Raw genomic sequence first — 19,831 nt, 5'->3', positions numbered from 1 at the left:
CTTCCCCCCCAATAGGACATGCTGCTCTTTATGTGCTATGGTACGAAAAGTCAAACTGCACAATGCAAAAGCAGATCGCTCTGCTCATTATGTTTTATGTAAGAAATCCTGTATTCACATATTCTTCTGTTTGCAAAAGTCTGGAACACTATCCTACATCAAAGAATGCCCCTTGTTGTCCGAGGGTAAAATCCCTTAAGAACATCCTTCTTGTGAACCCTCTTAATTTGCCCACTAAACTCAGGACTCCTGTGTACAGCTCCCTTTGCTGTGTCTAACCACTAAATGCTGAAGGCTGCTCATTGGCTTTTTCCACAGACTCACTCAATTTATCCATTTGTTTTCCAAGATATTATTTTCCATCCTAATAAGAATGTTTCCATCCCATACTCCATATTACATACTAATAAGAATATATTTCTACCCAAACAAATTCTTTTTGGCAAGATTAGGATAATGAAAGAATAATATAAAATCATACCACGCAGTTTGTATGCAACTCTTTGATGACAGTTCATGGGTCATTGTGTAAGGATTGTAATTTATGAACCGCAAGTAACAAAGGGATCTCTGTGACAAAAGCAGTAACCCACTCAGCTATCCACATAAAATACATTCTGTCTTTGCAGCAGACATATTAACCCTCTGAGCTACTTTATGATGAGTCAAAACTGCCAATAGATAAAACTCTGATCTCTCTCCAGTAGGTACATTAATCACCAGAGTTCTCTTGAAATGTGCTGCCTGAAAACTACGGGACACAAAAGGAAATCGCATCAGTTGCTTTTAAATCCATAAATTATTGATCAATTACCTGTCAAGCATGCTTCCTCTCCTCCTCACAGACGACTTCCATCGGAAAATCGATAACATGCTCACCGAATTCCTCTGGCGAGACAAGAAGGCAAGGATTAGTATTAAGAAACTGAGGCTTGCTAATGGTCAGGGGGGTGGCAGGGGGGTGAACCTAGCAGATTTCAAAGTTTACCAACCAGCCTTCCTAGCAAAACAGGGCACACAGTGGGTGACCCAGATGCCCGACTACACACCAGCATGGCTACAGGTAGAGTATGCCATCCAAAACAACCTGCACCCTCTTGCCCTACTCACTACAAACACATACCCACACAAGTCTGAACAGATTCTTAAAAACACTAAAATAGCACTCCTAAAAATGGACAAGAGAATGGAGGTTAGCATCAGGGGATCCAAGTCAGAGTCACTGTGGACAACCAGCAAAATCAAATATAAGGGGAAAAGTCTTAACTTCGAGACATGGATAGAGAAAGGTATATGCTTTCCACACCAACTAAAGAAGGGGGTATCCCCGATTACTTTCTCTGACCTGAAAGCAGAACATCAACTAAAAGACTTAGACCGTTACAGATTCCTAAAGATAAAAGCAGCCCTGTCGAAGACAAAACTAATCAGCACCCAAACCTCAATCTTCCGCTTTGTGGCAAACATCAACAAACTAGAACACCAAGTCTCACAAATTTACAAGCTACTATGTCCAAAAAACACCAAACTCAATGCCAAAACAACCGAATACTGGGACAAACAGCTTCACCCCCGCTAAATGACCAGGAGTGGAAACAAGATCACCCCAGTCCTTGCACAAACAAAACTTTGGCTACTACACAAAACCTTCTGGACCCCAGACCGACTACACACACTAGGCCTCAGGGAGGACTCCCTCTGCTGGAACTGCAACACACAGAAAGGGAACCTAGCACACCTTATCTTCCACTGCCCAAAACTTGAGGTATTTTGGGGAAGAGTTTTTGACTTTATAGACAAAGTGTTTAAATGCAAAACAACGAAGGACTTCTCTTCCCTCGCCACAGCATTTATGAGATCTGATCTCTCCTCTGAGAAGGAGAAGGAGCTAATGGACTTACTACTGACTGCTGCTGTTAAACTGGTTCTGAACTGGAAAGACACTAGCAAAACTAGCTACCAAGGATGGTTAAACTGGGTCACTCACCTTAGAGGAGCGGATTGTTTGGCGCTGCAGTACTCCCCATGGAAGGCGTCTTCCAGGGGGCTGTGGGAAGCTCTGGACAGGTCCCTAGATCCATACAAGCCACCATAGATGAGTTGACCTAAGGCTTTTTGATCCTGGGAAACCTCGGAAACGATCTCAAGAACCCCGAGCTGTGGACTATTGAAATGCAGTTTGACTTATCGGTCGCTAAGGATTTTGCCTAGAATGTACACCTCTCTAATGGGCTTTCCTATCCCTTTCTCTGCTCCATTCCTACTTTGCTGTCCTTTTCCGCCTTTCATCTTCCTCTATATCAAACCATACCAGCAAGAGGGTAAGCACGGCTATAGCAATGTACTAACGATTAATTGCCAATTGAGGTGCTCCCTGCAACAGATTTTGATGATTGTATACAGTATATAAAAATGTTAATAAAAACAATTAAAAAAAACAAACACAGTGCCCCATGTAGTGAGCGCCAGGTGCGGCTGCATCGGTCGCACCGTTCTAAAGCCAGCCCTGCCTCAGCTACACACTGTGGAAATGCCATGTACTCTGTTCTCAAATGTTTTAAAATCTGCCAAAATCAATATCTGGGCTTGCCACAGAGTGGCACAAGCATCCACCAAGCTAAGAAAACAACTACACCAGACACTGTAGTATTAAAGAACTGCACAAACCACAGAGGGATGTTTTTGCACCACTTCTGCACATTTAACTTAGTAGATTTCAAATACACTTTTATCTATCATGAGTGAGGCTCGCCTGTTCAACTTACAACGTGCCCCCTGGTAAACAGAGGTGCAAATGCATCTTGTTTTGTCTAGAACAAGAATGAGGTTTTGGTCAGACAGACTAGGACGAAAAAGAAAATTCTGTTTATGTCAAAACACAACGACCACTCCCACCCTGACACAACCCCTCATAATCCACCTGAGTAAGTACCATGTGTTGCTTTTAGGAAGGGTACAATCGCAACCAAAGGCAGTGGTACTCAGAGAATAGTTGCAGCCACTATTAAATACCACATGATGCAAGACTTGAAACCTGTGGAATCAAAGAACACTCAACACTCAAGGCGAGGGTTCCAGGATGAGTCTTACACGTATGTTTGCAACTAGAGTTCGGGCTCCTTGCTACAAATAATCGCCGTTTACATCACGTTTTGAAACCTGTGGATAACCTCAATCGTGAAAGAAGCTGAAGGGACCAACAGTAAGAATTTATTGAGACACAATACTTAAAGACAATCACAGGTAAACACATTTATACTGAACAATATCTGTAAACAGTCACAATCATCAGGGTGCGTGTATGTAGGACAAATCATAGTTTATTCCAAAATAATCATCATCATCATAGACTTTATTTCGATCACTATGTATCATAAAAGTATAGACAACAAAGCAACCACAATACACAACTACATCAACATAGACATATAAATATCAATACATACAAGTTAGCTGTTAAAAACACAATACAATAAACACAGAAATTCATGTCACAACCGTTGTCTTAAAATAGCAAGAGACTAAAACCCCAGAAACAGTTCATAGCATAAATAATCCCTCCACATAACTTCATCAATGTCAAGCAGTTCATATCAAAGATCAGTGGCAGACTGTAGGAGTTTAGCTCGCTTAATCCAAAATGCCTTTGAAAACATAGCCACACAATAAATTACAATCTGGCTGGTGTCACTATACAGTATTCTAAATGTCTCCTTATGCTCCCTACAGCACAGATTTTTACGAAGGGGAACAATCCATTTTGCATGTGTAGATTTGTAAAAGGACCAAAAAAAAACATGGATAAGTGATTCAGAAAACTCTTCACAGCCTACACACAGTTCATCAAATGAGACTTTTTCCTGTTGCCATTTGCAGGTAAATTATTTTATAGGTAGAGTGCCATACCTGAATTGGAGATAACGTTTCCTCGCCAGTGGAGGGATGATTTTGTCAATAGTGCTTTCATAGGCGACCAAAATAATCACAGTAGTAATAAAAATACACGCAATGATTAGTTTTCAAGTTGTGAACAAATACATTTCATGTCTAAGTTGAATATGAGGCATGGCATAGATATTTTTTACATTGTTATTTTGCTGAATAAAATGTGATATAGCAGACTGGGAGCAAACCAAAGGACAAGATTTCCTCTTAAAAGAATGTGCACCGCAAACAGGTTAGCCTATAACGTTTGGCCTCAAATCTGTCTTTATTGTACGAGACATGTACACCCACATTAGGAGAAAGTAAACAAATAATTAATCACCACAGATAACAGCAATCAAACAAAGCAGAAACTAAAAACAAGGCAGTGCTTCAGGAAGGAGAAGGAGCAACGTCTGAAAGGTTGTGCATCTAGGGCAACAGCAAGTTCCCAAGTAAAAGTAAACATTTGCCTCTGGTCCAGAAGCTCAGGGATGTGGTAGGGTCCTTTTATATTAAGTCTTATTTACAGACTGCTTTAGCTCTCTGTTGTCAAAGATCTGTTGTTGAAAATAAATTAAGCACAATGTTAGTTTCAGACCAACCCCTGCACATCCCGTTTACTCATTCGATTCCTTTTCTCCTGTTCTTGTGCATGTTGTGCTCAAGGAGCATTTCCTTTCTATTTTGTTTCTAAACCGATCATTTGTCTTCTTTTACTACCGCTATGAGGACACTATTCTTTATCCTGAGTTCAGCAGTTTTTGTGGGTTTATTTTAATACATTAAAATACCACTATCAGCCAGCTCGCTTGTGCTTGTTTGTTTGTGAGCCATCCCGCACACATTATTTCTTAATTTACCCTTCTAAAATGGCCATTACAATCTTAGAACAGTAATTTAAAAATAATTCCAAAAACTGGCCATCTTCTAATGACTGTCTTATACTTTGACTAAAACTTGCATGCATATGCGTGCACGGCCATCTTGGAATGTTTCTGGCAATCTATCAGTCCAAAGCAAGTGTCTGCAGATTAAAAGACTTATTTAATTTGCCAATGTGGTTTTTAGGTCGAGCCGTGGCAGCGCGCATGTGCTGTTTGGAAGACCTGCTGTAATCACCCTACAGAGTGTAACCCTGCTTGCTTCTTGCCAGTGGCTTAGTCCTGCGTTGATCTTTTTTCCTGGCTCCTTATTGGCTGGTGCTCCTGATACAGCATTTCATTTAAGCAGAGGAGCGCCAGCCAACAACAGTTTTCTTACGCAGTAGGTTGTTATCTATTCCTTTGTGGACTACTTATTTTATATCCTGCTAGTAATTCACCAGGGCATATTTCTCACTGGCCACCGCGTGCATGACTTTATTTTAATTTTGAAGTGACTAACATTTTCACTCAGTGCTGCGAAAACCCCTCTCCCTTAAAGGACTGCTCCTTCCCATTTCTGCATTGCTCCTCTTTCCCCTAGTCTTCACTTCCCCACCCATTCGTCCATTGTACCTTCTTCCTTCCTCCGTTTTCGGGCTTTTATTTAATTATTTTCAAAAAGGAGATTGTTTTACATTTTTTTAGGTTTAACTGGTGGCTGCTGTTTACATCCGGCCCACTCTGTAGCACTCTCTCATACCTTTGGGTTGAGTTTGCGCTATAGAAAACTGTGAAAATAATAGCATTTGCAATGCAATAGGTCTCACATTACTAAATGTTTGATCTATTAGCGCTGCATTATTATTAGCAACGCTAATAGCTCAAACTTTCACTAATACAAGCCGTAATGCATTGGAAATGCTTGTTATTTGGGCCATCTATTATGTCTAAATCTCATTTTCATAAAAAACAAGTATTGAAGTTCCGGATCTCACTAGTTTACGTCAAGTTACTTTTTTTATAAAACCACATTTCCATGGAAAGTTACAGATGATTTTGTATTTCAGCGATTAACCACCATCAAAAATACAGAAATTACTCTCAAAGAGCTACAGGTCCTTTAACATATTTTCAAGCAGAGGAAGACGCATGCGCTAACTGAAAGGGCCCAATGTGAGTAGATTTGACAACAGGAGACCACATGTTTGTATAAACACACATACTTTTTTGGTTAAAAAATGGCACATGGTTTAGGAACCACTGGTTACTCGAAGATATGGATAACTTGATCTACCCTACCATTTGTTTTTTGAATGGGAGCCATGGGCGTAGCTTGGTCGCTAAGATTGGGGTGGGGGTCGGGGGAGTTTCAGATTTCCCAACAATCACTCTAGCATGGAATATTAAAGTTTGTTACAGACAGGAAGGGCGCATGAGAAGGGCTTTGGGGGCAGTGGTAAGGGAGAAGTATACTAATGGGTGGGGTACAGGGTGAAAGAAAGCACAATATTTGGTAAAATAACCAACACTTTTGAAGACCTTCAAAACAGAGAGAGGAGAGTGTGTCTTTTTGTCTGTGTGTATGTACACATTCCTGGGGAAATCCGACATACTCCTCACCATACCCGACTGAAAGCAACTGTACCCAACTAATTCCCAGAAAATAAATTTATTAGGGGGGTGTAACACCCCAAACACCTCCCCCCAAAGCCACGCCCCTGATGGGAAACTAGATCAGAAGCTGTGATCTTCGCAACACATCAAAAAAAGAGTGTACTCAATTTGTCTTAACTCAATGGGGTATATTCACAAGAACGTGTGCTAAACATCACCAAAAAATGCTAACACAATTTTACACAACGCAGTCTACCGCGGTAAAATAACCCTGTGTCAACGTGGAATTCACAATACGGCGGCCACATGTGATAGTCTGCCCAAACCAAGGCCAATTTCCGTGATACAATCTACTCGACGGAGATAAAAACACAAACCTCAACGCGAAAAAGGACACGATGTGCCCAAACGCGATAAGAAAACAGTGACAACCAGCACAAGAACAGCATACGGAAAACTGCGGAGTACCACGGATGCACCCTGATCGACTGCAGAGGACAACATGAACCCCACAACATCTAAGCACCGTGGAAGAACAGAATTGACAGGCACACCGCATGAAAGAGACCAGTGGTAGACAAATCAGAGTCGCAGGAGCAAATAACCCACCGTGCAGCATACGCACATAAGTATAAGTGCACCCTGACATTGACAACATCCCGGTACAAACAGCAACACCTTCACAACAGAACACAGGACACAACTGGTTCCGCAAATGCGCACAACATGGAAAATCACATCTAAAACGGCAGGAAACTGTGACATGACAATGTACAAGTACAACCTCTAACCTGCAAATATGTTTTGTTCACACATGCTGTGCAATTGGACATCTTGTATTGTCCCATGATTGCCAGGGACGGCCACAATGTGACGTGCTCATGAGAAGTAATTGTCAATGATGGTGTTCCTACGGGCCATTCCTGCAGTAGCTGCAGTGGGATGTGGGCCAACTACCCCATCATCACCATCATCATCCGGTACCTCTGGAACTGGGATCCATGGGGCATTGGTGCGAACACAGATGTTGTGCAACACACAACATGCAACGATCATTTTGCACATGATGTTCGGGCTGTACAGGAGCTTTCCACCTCTGCCGTCCATTTACCTGGAATGTGACTTCAACACACCAAATGTACTTTCAACAATGCCCCTGGTGCGTATGTGGGCTGCATTGTACTGCCTCTGGACGGGTGTGTTCGGGTCTCGGTGGGGTGTCATCATCCAAGGGCAGAGTGCATATCCTTGATCACCTGTGACAGTGCAGGGAGAAAAGAGTCAATATTTGGTTCGGCAGGATGTGATGGCTGGCCCGCTAATCCAGTGACGCCTGTGCTGGCTGTGTGTGGGGTGAGTGTAAGCCAGCCCTCAGGGAGTAGCTGGTGCTGGCAACAACTCCAACAGTCATCAGGCACTCAGAAATGCAATGTCAGAACAACAAGGGGGGATGACTTGAGTCGCACAGGGTTAGTGGCCCCGGATGCACAGCTGTTGACACGGGCCCACCGCCACGGGACGCTGACCTGCAGGAGACTGGGGTAGGGTCATGAGGGCAGAGCAGGGTCCCGTATGTGTCATAGGTGCCTTCCACGGAGTGTCACGGGGGAGAATGGGAGGTCTACCCCCAGGGCATGATGCAGAGGGCACATGCCAGCTGGGTCCGACAACATGGCGGATATGAATGCCACAGACTCATGCCAGACAACAAGTCTGTACCTGCCCGTTGCTGATGACAACCAGCAGGCCACAGGCTCAGACACCAATAATGTTCCGCCGGAGGCTGACAGTCACTCACGGCGCACAGGGTTAGTCACCGCGTGTCGCAGGCCTGCGATATGGAATTATGGCTCACTGAACGAGGGAGTCTGGTGCTGTTGCCGCTGCCTCGGACTTGGGGTCACTGCCATTCAGGACTCAGGACACAGTTCCACATGTGGGACCTACTGGGACAAAGAGTTTGCCGGTGGGGGCCAGCGATGGTCTGCAGAGGCTGCAGAGATATGCGGGACTGGGGTTTGGAACTTGCACCGGCATGTGATGGGCCCTCTTTGACAGACAATGGTGTCGGCAGGTGAGCAGTGCGGCCTTGGTGCGCTGGGGCAGGCAGGCCTGGTCTGTGTATCAGCGTCCTCGGGTGAAGCAGGCGCACAGGGTCGCAGGCCCCGCTGCTCACGGCATCGGCCTCTTGGCGGGCCGCGAGGCGCCGCACTGTCAGTGACGTTAGCCTTTCCGGGAGTGAACCATGCTCTGCGCCACGGGTTTTTGTCTACACCCCTGCACAGCCCTGGCGCACTCAGGGCCAACCCACTACACTCACGCACACTGGGGGACGCAGCGAGCGACATTTCCGCTATCTGACCCACGGCCTGGGGTGACATGGTTGCATCCACTGCTCACTACTCTCCAGTCACCAGCAGTTGTGGTCTGTATGGACATATCTGTGGTTTGCATACCCATGCCTGTCCTGCACATCCACACCTCACTTTTTGTATACATTCCCATTCATGGGTCACTTGCATCCTTCGCACATGGCTTCATTCCGCATCTCCACACGTTCAGCTGTTGTGTGGCTGTGGTGCCATGATATGGCTGTATTGTGTGCTGGGGTAGCCCAGGATGACCATGGAGTAGTGTTGTTGTGTCTGGTAGGTGGTTGTGTTGTTTGACATGTTGTATGCGGTTTGGTCACGTGTGTATTCCCACAGTTGTGCGTTGTGTGTTGGTGGCTTTGGGGTGTGCGATGTGTTGATTTGGCACTTACCAACGAGCAATCCAGTTCCATATGTGTCATCCTGGAAGCGCTGGTTGATGATGGACTGTCGGAAGATGTAGGAATTGTGCACATTGCCGGGGTAGTTTGCGACGACATTGGTGAAGAGTCCCCGGTGGTCCACTATTGCCTGCACATTGATGGAATGCGTGTGCTTTCTGTTGAAGTAGTGGTGTGCAGTATCCGCAGGGGGCACAAGTGGGACATGTGTGCAGTCAATTTCCCCCAACACGGCCGGGAATCTGGCTATGGCGTAGAAGCCTTGCTTGGTCTCCAGCTGTTCCTGCTCAGTGTGGGGGAAGTGAAGGTACTGGGGTATGAAGCTGAGGATGGCATCCAGGACAGGTGTGATGAACTTTGATAGGGCTAGCTGTGAGACCCCTCCGACTCCGGCAGTTGTTGGTTGGAAGGTACCAGATGCCAACAGGTGCAGCACAGCCAGCAGCTTTGTCTGCAGAGGTATGTTGGTTCTCCGCTGTGTTGGGACCTTCAGCCTGTGGGCGATGTAGGTCATGATGCGGAGGATGGTTGACCTTTGGAGACTGTAGTGAGCAATTACTTCCTTGGGCGATAGGTCTGTGAGAGTGGTGAATTTTCTGTAGGTCTGCTGTCTTACTCTGCGTTGCTTCTGTGGTGGTCGGGGGGGGGGTCCGGGTCCTGGGGTGGTGGCGGTCCTGGGGGTGGTGGCGGTGGGTGTTGTGGCCCTGTTGGGGCTCCAAGCTGGATGATGAGTAGCTCCATGGCGTCATTTGTTCTTCGGGTGTGGCTGTGTGCGGGGCTCCGTTGCCTACAGCAGGTAGTCGTCCGGCTTTACATCTGCAGGAGGCAGCCTGCTACCGTGGCTTATCGCGTGCTTTTGACTCGCATCGCGGATCTGGCAGTTTGTTGTGAATGTGGTGTTGTTGTCTTTTCGTGTGTTTTTGCAAGGGAACGCCTACTCTGCATCTCATTAGGGTTAGTTGGTGGTGTCTACCGTGGAGATAAATTTTGGGGCTGATATCGCGGGAATACTGGCGATGTCTGCAGTTTGCACCGGCTTGTGAATGGGGTGTTTAAACTATCTCCACTTTTGATGCGTTAAGGTGGAGATAAATCGCAGATAAGTCCTTGTGAATATCCCCCAATGTGTACTGGCTTTCAAATGTTTTGAAAGCTGCAGTGCATCTGACTGTAACTCTTGCAGTTATCCTTAAAATAATTCATTGAAACCAGCTACTGTCTATAATAGACTAGCATGGAAATCCGTCTTTTTTGTAATAACACATGCCATTGGTGGGGTGACTTATGGAAAATGTGTATTTTAAATACGGTACTTATATGTACATCCAATTTGAAAAAAGTAAAGCAAAGAAGAGGGTATGCTGTACTTTTGCTGGATCTCTCAAGGAAGAAAGGGCTGGGTACCTTATCTTCTATACTTTTCCACATGGCTCTTCTTATGCCTATATTTATCTCGCAATTTTGGAAATGTACTGTAAGAAAATAAGTCACAAACTCTTGTTTGGACCACAGCAGGCACAAACTGTGGTAAGGCACGCTCGGATTTGTTTATTGAAGTAAGGGTGAGTTAACTCTCCATGAATCATGATGTTATTTTGCATTACGAACAGGGACAGCAGGCCTCCTTTCTTCAGAGACAAAAATAAAATGTGAACAAGGACTGCAGAATTAGCGAATTTTCTACAATTGCCACCTATGATTCAGCTAACTTATCCAGGTGCTTTAGCATCTCACTAGTGAAATCAAAAGGGGCTCAGGGCAGAGAGAAGTATAACGAAGAGCCTTTCCGACGACAACCCATTTAGACATTTGCGGAGTTTACCATCAAAACCTATGATCTCTCCAAACCTAGAATATGCTCTCCTCGAATCGTGAATCATTGGACTGTGCTTTAGAAACTTGTTTTTGCTGATTTGTGTTTTCTCAGCGCTGTTTCAAATTCACTTTTGGGCGGTTCTGTCTGTACACTGTGCAGACGTTTGAAGATCACTCTTTTCGTGACTGTCAATGATGCGGCTGATCCCTCGAGAGTTAAAAGTACTGACTTAGAGCTAATCAGTTTTTTTTTTCTATGGATAAAAATTGTTGAGGAAACGTTCCTTGGTTTTGCATTGGAAACACGTGGTAGCAATTTATTGTCGCTCAAACCCCACATTTTACAATAATGCTAAGTGTCATGTGCATAATTTCCACCTTGTACTTAGAGGCAGGATGCTTACAGCATACTCTAGAAGGGTTTGTTGATGCGGTTCATCTAATAGGCCATGGGACAGATTGTGACATTACCTCCCTTCGTCCTGTGAAAAGTGGCCAGTACTAAGAGAGCTGCATACACGTGGCGCCCCAGTACCTGGTAATCAGCTGTGGTGCTGCGTTTGTCGTGTACCTTCAACCGGATGCCAGGGCGGCCTCGACCATCTGATGAGTGCAGGGGTCTTTCAGGAAGCGCCCATCTGGGAACTTGAGGCAGCCAGGGGGCAGTCAGTCCTGGAGTTTGGATGTGAACGGCTCCCTACTTTTGTGGGGGGGGGGGGGGCTGGTGCTAAAAGGCTGGAGTAGCTGACCCACATTTAGCACAGCCCAGCAAGTTGGTGAGCAGCCCTGCAGCTTTGGGGTGCATCCATCGAATTGTGGCACTGGTAGCCAGTGCTCGAGAATCCTACGGTACTGAGGGGTGACACTAAGCCCACCGGTGACGTTAGATCAGACCAAGAAATAATTGCAGCAGACATGGAGCCTCACCTGCAGCTTGGAACAGTCCCAGCAGAAAACGACCTGTGGAACACTGGGTCCTTAGGCTGAAAGAGAGACTCGGTTCAACACAAGGCAAATGAGTGGGAGAAAACGTCAATCGCCCCTTGGTTAAAGCTCCTCGAAATGTGGTGGTATCTTGGGATGCAGCATTTCGAGTCACGGCGAACTGTGTATTTTTTTTTCCCAAAACACAAACAATGGCGATTAGACTAGTCCATCCATCCAGACAACACATGTCAGCGACAATCAGCCCAAAAGGAGTACGTTAATAGACAGGAAAGCCCTTGATTGAAACCCAGCTCACTGCTTGGTTTCCTACCCCAGCCCTAGAGAAACAGTCGCCGCGGTGGCTAACAGGAGAAGGCCACTTATCGGGGGTTTGGGGTGGTTCTCCCCCCAAGAAATTTTTGAAAAAAGAGTGGGCAAATGGTGCATTTTCAAGCAAATATGAGAAAGCAGGAAGGTTAATAAAGCAATTGTGAATCTGTTCTAACAAAGAGAGTGACTGGCAAAATTGTCTATCACTTGTTCTGCTGATATCCTAGGTGCGCAAAAAGAAACCAGTATACTACTGGGTGTAAGGTTAGGTTTGTGCCTGAAACAAGACTATAATCATGCACACATTTACACATGCCCCAGTGATTTATGTCACAAAAAGAGCGGGTGCCAGCACTGCCAATCCTTTCAACCATGCACAATGTCCACACAATTCTCCAAGCAGCACTTATACTCATTTCGTTTCACAATAAAAGGGATCCTTTGAAGCCCCCAAAAGCCCTCCCTTAATTTCAAGTACCGAAGAAATGATGAAAGTATCAATATGAAGGGTATTGCATCCCGGCTCACTGTCCTCTGCAGCATAGACCGCTTTTGACCCGTACGGGGGTAGCCTTGCAATTTTCACTCAAATCGTTTCGAAAAGCACAACAGGATTTTATTTTCACTTACACAGGATCTTTCCCACATAATAGAGCACATTGGAATTACACCTCTGCAACATCGTTTTACCAACTCAGTGCCAAATAAAGATAACATTTTCAAACATATTGAATAGAACCGTGGGAAAAAATATATATTACAGACACACTTGAAGCAACAGCAATAACAAGTTCTGGGGGGGAGGGGTTACCAATATATGGGTCAACCAGTTCAATTTATAATTAATCAAAGTTAACCCAATAATAAGGGAGATGCAGAATAATGGACAAATTGTGGGCTGCAGAATCAAAAGATCTAAATTGTAATCCCAGCAACCCACTCGTGACAAGTTTGTGACCCAGGGCCAGTTCTCTGTGGTTTAGTATCGAGATATGGAAACAATGGGAGCACTTAGAGAAAATACATTTCCATAAATGAACAACCCTGCAGTTTGACAACGACTACTGTAGACTGAGTGATAACTTAACAATAGAATCAACTAAATCCGATAATTGCTCCCAGTCCCTCTAGGGACAGAAGACTGGTGTAGTGCTATCGCCGTGAGGCGGCAGGTGCTATGGAAGCGAGGATACAGCTACTGTATCTGCAACCAGAAATGCAAACTTTCACTGCTAGATATAACAAATTAACTCTGTCAAACGGTGCCAAGCAACTGAATGTGAGACAGCCAAGCTTAAAATAAATCCACCAAAAAGGTCCGGTTCCCTGACATCACACAGTACTCGGTGTCTGTACGTATTTCCAAGGAAGGAGGCAAACTAAAGTTTAGAGCCGACTGGCACAAATGTGAAAGGTCATACGTGTTAAATAACGGCCATCAGTGCACTGGTGGTTTACATGCCTTTACGTGGACTGTATGTCCGAGGATCATAGGGTCCATGCACAACCACGCTGTTTACTGCCTCTTGAGATTATTCTGGATCACATCTGGTGTAAACCCTGGCCCCATGTGTTCGGTTTATTATAAATCATACAGAGCTCTCAACTTTGCCCTGTGTGTAAAACTCCCCTTTATACCGTGGTTTACGGAGGGTCGGGTGGCTTCCGAATAAAGCGCCTACTCACGAATTTAAGAAAAAAAATAAGAGGTGTTGAAGAAGGGAGACGCACGATCTGGGAGAAAAGACAGCTGAGAAAGATAGGGTTCAAAGAGAGTGTCATGGTAAGAGGGGAGACGTGCGCTCTGGGGAGGAGAGAGAATCATAGTGGGAAGTGAAGAGAGAGACGTGTAGTCTGGGAGAAGAGATGGGATTAGAGAGAGTGTAGCAGAGACAAGAGCAAGATAGAGTGCAGCAGAGGGAAATGTGAAAGTGAGCAGGGAAAGGTGTATTTTGGGAGAAGAGAGTGTGGGCAGAGGGAGTCACCGGGGAAGAGAAGAGACAGAGGATGCAGAGAGAGAATCAGAGGGGAAGAGAGAGAGGCATGTTTTCTGGGATAATAAGAGACAGGGTGCAGAGACGATCAGAGGGGAAAGGAAAGAGGGAGCCGTGTGTTCTGGAATGAGATATGTGTATGTTTCCGTATGTGTATGCATGGCTATACGCAGGCATCTATCTTTAGGTGCACACTCTGGGATATATACCTGTAAGTGTGTGTACAACGGAGTCCAGTGCAGTGAAGTCCACTGATGCAGAGCGCAGCGCTCGATACTTCCCACCACTGAGAGCACGGGAAAGATAAGTAATTACCATCAAATCTCTGCGTTTCTGTGTTTGCTTTCCAAAGGAGCTGTCTCTTATAACTGTCACTTTGGCGCCCTGCGTGACAAGAGAGAACACCCGGACGAGAGACATAATGAAAAGAACAAACAGAAGCCCGGGCTCGAGTTACCCGGGGGCTCCTAGAGACGTTCTCGGGCGCCTTGGCTGTCTGCAACGCTACTCCCCAAGTTACACGAGGCAGACATGGTGTCATTGCGTGTCTGTCGAAACACTACATCTTGACTTATTTGAGGCAAAAACCCTCTAATTATATTCTGTGGGACAGAGAGGGGCCCAGTAAGGCGAGAAAGAGAATGGCAAACAGCGGGAGGCTGAGAGAATAGCAGGGTTCAAGAGGACCGCCATCTTCCTGGGAACGTCCTGGAGAGCCGTCTCAGGCACTGTGCCCTCAAACAACTAACTACAATATTTCAGGGAGTGTTGAGGATGAGAAGTGCTCCAGCAGGTAAATTGGTGCCTTGACTCAGTAACAAAAGAACTTGAATCTTGTCTCGGCTCCATACTTCAGCAAACACAACGTGTGATTCTCGACAATCAGCTATACAGGGTTCTGTATGAATTAAACGGTTCTATGTCACCCACCACGCAGTTGCGGCCAACAAGGCGGGGGGTTGTCTTGTGGGGATGGGGGCAGCGGGACAGCAATCAAAATAAAATTTATAACTTACCTTCCTCCCACTGCTTCCTCTGGGTCACGCGCCACCGCCTCAGCTTCTGCTGCTCCCGGCAGGGCCCGCGTTAACCTAGGCAGCCTCCCTTCCACTCCCCTAAGCCAATCAAAACGCTACAACGGCAGCGTTGTGATTGGTGCGGTGCAGCAGAGAGCGCCCCAGCCAAATAGAGAGAGTGCGCAACTGCGCATGACTGGTTTGGTCAGCCCTGAGCCGAACAAACAGTCAGCACCAAAGACAGTGGGCTAGCCAGGCCTCCCCTACACTCGAGCAGGAATGCCCACCCGCCCACCTCCAACCAGTCACTCCAGGCACTTCTGCTATCTCCCCTTGCGAAAAGCAGAAGCATGAAATGGTAGTTTCACCATTTAATGTTTCTGCTTCTCGCATTGCGAGAAAGCAGTGGGCCGACGCCCCACGCTCCAATGGAGGAGCCGCCACTGTCTATATGCGGATGACGTCTTATTGACTGTCACTAATCCGCGTGGCTCCTTACGCCCCTCTCCTAGAAGAACTGGCTCGGTTTGGAGAAGTCTCCGGCTTTAAGGTAAACACAGCCAAGACACAAGCCATGAACATCACTATACCATAAGCGGAGCAAGCCCACTTAGAAGACAAAATTCCCTTTCAATGGTCACAGCAGGGTATCCAATACCTGGGCATTCAAACACTACCCCCAATAGAAAGTTCAATCACCCATAATTATGAGGCTCTGTTGCAGGCTGTGAGATCAAATGGGCGGGTAAGCGGGCTCGGATGGCGAAGGAGCGCACGTACTCTTATATTCCATATCAGTACCCCAATAAAGGTCCAGGAAACATCGGACACTTTTCCTACATCAGCGCCCGTTATTTTATATGACCGAGCTTTATAAGGACAGAACTCCAAATAAGGATAGAATGCCTTATACGGACATAACGCCTTATAAGGACTGTATCCTTTTATGGACTAAACCTTTCACCTAGTTCCATGCTGAGGGTGGGTTTTTCCCAATCGACATTGCTAAGACGTCATCCTTAACGCATATGAATAATTGATGAGTACACTGTCCAGGGGGTACACTTCACCTCTCCCATCGACGCACAAGGTTTAATCCCCAACGTCATCCTCATACTGAACAATGGGGAACATACGCAGATAGACTGTATAAATACAGCACCTCTTGCTATCAGAAGGCAGGAGGGACCCGAGACTTCACGGCCGACACACTGACCAGAGACACTGCAGTTCCGGGATGCCATCGCTCCAGTTGACAGTGGTCTGACTATCCCTTGCGGGGTATGCAGCTCAAGTCCATGACGAAGTCCCACACTTTCACTCTTCAGGTAATGGGGTTCGACTAAAAGCCTAGCGGGAATCTCTGCTCTTAGGCTCTCAGGTTTAGGTTCTGTAGCACATACTTACATGCTAGGTACGTTTAGGTACATCTAGTCAGGCATGTTAGGAGCACTTTATTTTATAAATGCATTCTATTTCCATGTATCTGTTCATGACTATTACACAATGGTAGAACAATACTATTTCTTTTTATTCACTGTACTGCTGGTTCTATATCTCTGCTACTGTGTTACAGTTGTAACAGCGCACATATCTTACATGAGAAGAACAACGGTACAATAAACTCTTATTGTAAACGCTCCAACTGTTTCTTCTATGTGTCTCTCTGAGAGCAAAACAAGCAAGCACGAGTGACTGGGTGAAAAGTAATATATTGTTTCCACGAGTCTGAGGTTATTGTGTTCTGAGGTTGCCAAAAACGAATCTCTCCGACAACAGGGATTCTAGTAGGCACTGCGAGCTAGCTAATGCGAACCATAGACTGATATATGCGGTGGGGGTGTACAGAGTCAGTTTGCCACCTGACCCATAGTATATGTTATCCGTAATCGTCGTAGGTCCTGCATGACAGGGTATTATTAGGACTACACTACATAGCGCCCAACGTGGTATATTGAAGGTGCACTTACTCAAACAGTAGAATCTGAGTAGCTCAGTCGTGCTTAGTCTTATTATCAGGGACCCTACTTACAAAACCCAGCAACGTCTGGAGTAAGTGGGAAAAAACTCCGTAACAATTGAGTAGGCGAAATATCCTATGTATTGGCTGTTGGTTATTCAATCTTGAAAAGAAAACTTCCTGAAATTGTGCATAAATCCTTTGCATAAAACCTTTTTTTCATAATTTCCTTAGACAGCTGTTCTGTGTTCTAAACACGATGGCTGACGAAGAAGGAAATTTAAACCCAATAGACCATCTAGCCCAAGGACTTAATCAGTCTGGTGAGGAAGATGCAGATGCAATACATATTGCACCCAAAGTAAGACAAACCTTAACAGTCAAATTACTCAAACATTGGTTACCACCCAGAGAAGATGTAGTAATATTTGTGATAGAGGCACACGAAGATTTCAAAACGGAGGTATTTTTCTCTTGGGTTATATTCCCAGCAGCAGATGCTGTAACAAAAACTTTTTATTATTACTTACATGAAGACATTCCAGCGATCTACACTCCCTTTGAGGAGACTGAGATTCCGCTTACTTTCCAGGAACATATTTTCTGGTTTAATGGCACCCTACCCCACATAAGAACAAGAGCAAGGCTTGGTCCTTTAGGAAGACCAGGAGCAACATGGCCGATATTAGTGACCTATGCACCACATCCAGATATTGACACAATGCCACAGGATGAACTACTTGTTCAACACAAAGAGTTGATAACAATCAACAGAAATATGACAAACTTTGTCTTAACCCCTTCGATGCTCATGACGGAACGGTTCCGTCATGAGCATCGGTTGGGCTGTGCTCATGACGGAACCGTTCCGTCATGAGGACAGCCCCCGGGGGAAGCGCTGGCGCTCCCCCCCTTGTGCAGCGATCTTCACCCCCTTTACGGGGGTGGCAGCGGAAGAGCTTCCGCTGCCACCCCCGAGCCCCCCCGAGCCCCCCCACGCTTTCTGATGACGTCAGCGCGCACAGCGCGCGCCGGCGTCATCAGGAAGCGTTGGACGCGCTGGAATCCATTTCTTCCAGCGCGTCCAAGGGAGCAGAGGTAGGTTTTTGTAGTCCGGTGGGGGCCGCGGCGGTGAAATTTGTAGTATTGAGGCATCGGGGGAGAGGAAAGAGTATTTCCTCTCCCCCGATGTCTCAATACAGGGCATTCCTGCTCCACGATCGCGCACAGCGTCGCGATCGTGGAGTAGGGATGCCCCACTAGACACCAGGGATTTGTTATTTCGAATTTGGGAAGCGACCCCTTAGGCAAGGGTCGCTTCCTTGGGGGTAAAAATTTGGCGAAGTCTTTTCTGCCCCCCCTGGGGGCAGATCGGTCCGCTTTCTGCGCGTTTCTGCCCCCAGGGGGGGGGGCAGAAAAGCCCACTAGACACCAGGGATGTCGTTTTTACTATGTAGGAAGCGACCCCTTAGGCAAGGGTCGCTTCCTTGGGGGCAAAATTTTTGGAAGTCTTTTCTGCCCCCCCTGGGGGCAGATCGGTCCGCTTTCTGCGCGTTTCTGCCCCCAGGGGGGGCAGAAAAGCCCACTAGACACCAGGGATGTCGTTTATGCTATGTAGGAAGCGACCCCTTAGGCAAGGGTCGCTTCCTTGGGGGGCCCAATAATTTGAAGACTTTTCTGCCCCCCCTGGGGGCAGATCGGTCTTCTTTCTGCCCGTTTCTGCCCCAGGGGGGGCAGAAAAGCCCACTAAACACCAGGGATGTCTATTTCGTTATGTAGGAAGCGACCCCTTGGGCAAGGGTCACTTCCTAGGGTGGTAAAGTGATTAGAAGACTTTTCTGCCCCCCCTGGGGGCAGATCGGTCGTCTTTCTGCCCGTTTCTGCCCCCAGGGGGGGCAGAAAAGCCCACTAGACACCAGGGATGTCTTTTTCTTTATGTAGGAAGCGACCCCTTGGGCAAGGGTCGCTTCCTTTGCGGCCTAATTATTTAGAATACTTTTCTGCCCCCCCTGGGGGCAGATTGGTCGTCTTTCTGTCCGTTTCTGCTCCTAGGGGGGGGGGCAGAAAAGCCCACTAGACACCAGGGATATAAATATTATTGTAGGAAGCGACCCCTTGGGCAAGGGTCGCTTCCTTGGGCCCCTAAATGTTTTGAAGACTTTTCTGCCCCCTCTGTGGGCAGATCGGTTTTATTTTTTTGCCGTTTCTGCTCCCATTGGGGGCAGAAAAGCCCACTAGACACCAGGGAATTAGTTCAATTAGAAATAGAAGTGACCCCTCGCTTCCAGGGTGCAATTTGTTATATGTATTTGGCTCACCTGCCCCGGGACTGAATAGCCTTTTTTTTCCTGCTGTTTTCTGCCTGACCTGGCACACAAACCGATTGACCATTTGGGTAGTGACATGGCATGTTATAATGTTTATTGTTATATTTTTTGTGATTTCCAATTGTAATGTTTTTTTTGTTTACTTTTTTGTTCTAGGTGAAGGCTTTTCTTCTGTTCACGTTGACGTTTTGGTTCTGGTGGTTTTGCTGTTTGTGTAGTTTGGTAAGAGACTGTTTTTTTGTACAATGCAAATGTGTTTGATTTCTCTGCCTGTTTTTTTTTGCA

General features: G+C 46.2%; 1 long non-coding RNA gene across 1 annotated transcript; it reads right to left on the bottom strand.

Annotated features, from left to right (window-relative positions):
• Window positions 1-830: 830 nt before the first annotated feature.
• On the bottom strand, window positions 831-15,298 carry LOC146783936 (uncharacterized). The gene is made up of 3 exons (XR_014970568.1): window positions 15,260-15,298; window positions 3,907-3,960; window positions 831-888 (listed from the first exon to the last, which is right to left on the bottom strand). It is a non-coding gene; the product is annotated as an uncharacterized LOC146783936 (long non-coding RNA).
• Between the last annotated feature and the right edge of the window lie 4,533 nt (window positions 15,299-19,831).

Source organism: Triturus cristatus, chromosome 11, assembly GCF_964204655.1.
Source record: "Triturus cristatus chromosome 11, aTriCri1.1, whole genome shotgun sequence".
Classification (NCBI taxonomy): domain Eukaryota; kingdom Metazoa; phylum Chordata; class Amphibia; order Caudata; family Salamandridae; genus Triturus; species Triturus cristatus.
The sequence above is the reverse complement of the archived record's forward strand: the minus strand, read 5'-3'. Positions and strand labels throughout refer to the sequence as shown.